The sequence below is a fragment of the Octopus bimaculoides genome, chromosome 10 (genome assembly GCF_001194135.2).
Source record: "Octopus bimaculoides isolate UCB-OBI-ISO-001 chromosome 10, ASM119413v2, whole genome shotgun sequence".
Lineage (NCBI taxonomy): Eukaryota > Metazoa > Mollusca > Cephalopoda > Octopoda > Octopodidae > Octopus > Octopus bimaculoides.
In genome coordinates this window covers 54,446,359-54,448,089 of record NC_068990.1, presented here as the reverse complement: position 1 = coordinate 54,448,089, position 1,731 = coordinate 54,446,359, and the positions used below count along the sequence as shown (strand labels likewise).

The 1,731-nt window shown below is 38.2% G+C and overlaps 1 protein-coding gene and 1 long non-coding RNA gene across 3 annotated transcripts in view; both read right to left on the bottom strand.

The window, feature by feature from the left end:
- LOC128248907 (uncharacterized) overlaps positions 1-1,725 on the bottom strand; it is a 3,633-nt gene extending 1,908 nt beyond the window's left edge. Inside the window, exon 1 of the long non-coding RNA XR_008265060.1 lies at positions 1,356-1,725. This is a non-coding gene — a long non-coding RNA (uncharacterized LOC128248907). The remainder of the gene's footprint in view (positions 1-1,355) is intronic.
- Positions 1-1,731, bottom strand: part of LOC106881236 (prolyl 4-hydroxylase subunit alpha-1) — a 55,001-nt gene that overhangs the window by 34,543 nt on the left and 18,727 nt on the right. The window lies entirely within an intron of this gene.

Genomic DNA, 1,731 nt, shown 5'->3' with positions numbered 1-1,731 from the left:
CACATCTGTCTGACAAACAGGAATGTGAAACTCAGAGTAACAGTTTTGTGACAATTTTGCAGCTTTAATAAAAGTATATATATATATACATACATACATCATCATCATCATCATCATCGTTTAACGTCCGCTTTCCATGCTAGCATGGGTTGGACGATTTGACTGAGGACTGGTGAAACTGGATGGCAACACCAGGCTCCAGTCTGATTTGGCAGAGTTTCTACAGCTGGATGCCCTTCCTAACGCCAACCACTCAGAGAGTGTAGTGGGTGCTTTTACGTGTCACCCGCACGAAAACGGCCACGCTCGAAATGGTGTCTTTTATGCGCCACCCGCACAAGCCAGTCCATATATATATATATATAAAGCTGAAGTTGTGTATCTGTATGAAGCCTTTTTAAAAGTTTATAAAAATTCTCACTTTCCACTTTTTCATTAAAATTTTTACATCAATGGAATTTTCTCGATGTGAACTTTCCAATGCAGTAATTAGATTTTTGAAATTCTGTTTACTTAGTGTGGTTTAATGGGGATTTGGCTGTTGTTTCTAGCAACTTTTATATTTCTTCCTTTCTACCTGTATCGGCGTTCTTACACATCGATCACGCGCTCAACATATAATATAGAGAGCAAGAGTAAAAGAGGAGGAGAGAGAGAGAGAAAGTGATACATACAAAGTCATAGATTAACTTGCTTTAAGACTATTCTTTCCTGCTATCTACCTTTTCACTCTTACTTCATTCTTCCTCTCTCCAATTTAATAGCTTTTTTCTATCCCTCTACCTCTAACATATTTTTCATAACATAGAAACATAAAAACACACACAAGCACACATACGTGATTTGTGACAACAACATACACATAAACACATATACACATCAACATTATAGATATAAGATTTAGTTTGTGAGTGTTTCTTATATAAACACACGCACGCATTGCTATTTTATAACTGTCTTCCATTCTCCTTTCCTCTCTTTCTCTCTCTTCATTGCTCCCGTTCTCTATTCCTTTCTCCCCCTCTCTCTCTCTCTTCCTCTCTCCCTCTTCTCTCTCACTCTTTCAAACGCATACACGCGCACGTACACACAAGCATTCACTACAATACAACTCATGTTCGTCAATGTTTTGTAAATATACAAACTACGGAGCTTATAGACAATACATTGCAAATCAGTGAACTTCATTAGAAATGTGGGTAATTTTTCAGATTAACACCCACACGATTTTCACTAGGCTGTTAGGGTTAGGGTTTTAGGGTTACGGTTTAGGGTTAGGGTTAGTATTCGGGTTAGGGTTAGGTAATCGTGCAGGTGTTAATCTGAATAATTACCGAAATGTGAAAAGTACCGACCCTGCCATCTGTTATAACTTTTGTTGTTCTGTTTAATATGTACATATATTATGCCTCCAAAGAAGAGTGTTTGCTGGGGAAAGAAAGCAACCGGTTTAAAAAGACAGCAACAGATTGCAGCAATTCACCACATTCCAGAAGCTACTTTGAACATAATGCAAAATGGTGCATCAACATCTACTGCCCAAATCTGATAGAATTCTGGCAGAACTGTGTAGCAACAGATCGCCAGCAATTGCTTCATCAGAAATTGCCGTCCTAGCTCCTGTGAAAAGGGATTACCCTGCTATGTATAATCAGGGCAGCACAAAAAGTTGTTTTGCACAAGCATTTGTATAGCCAATTAGACGGATGAAATTTACGTACGCTTAATAAT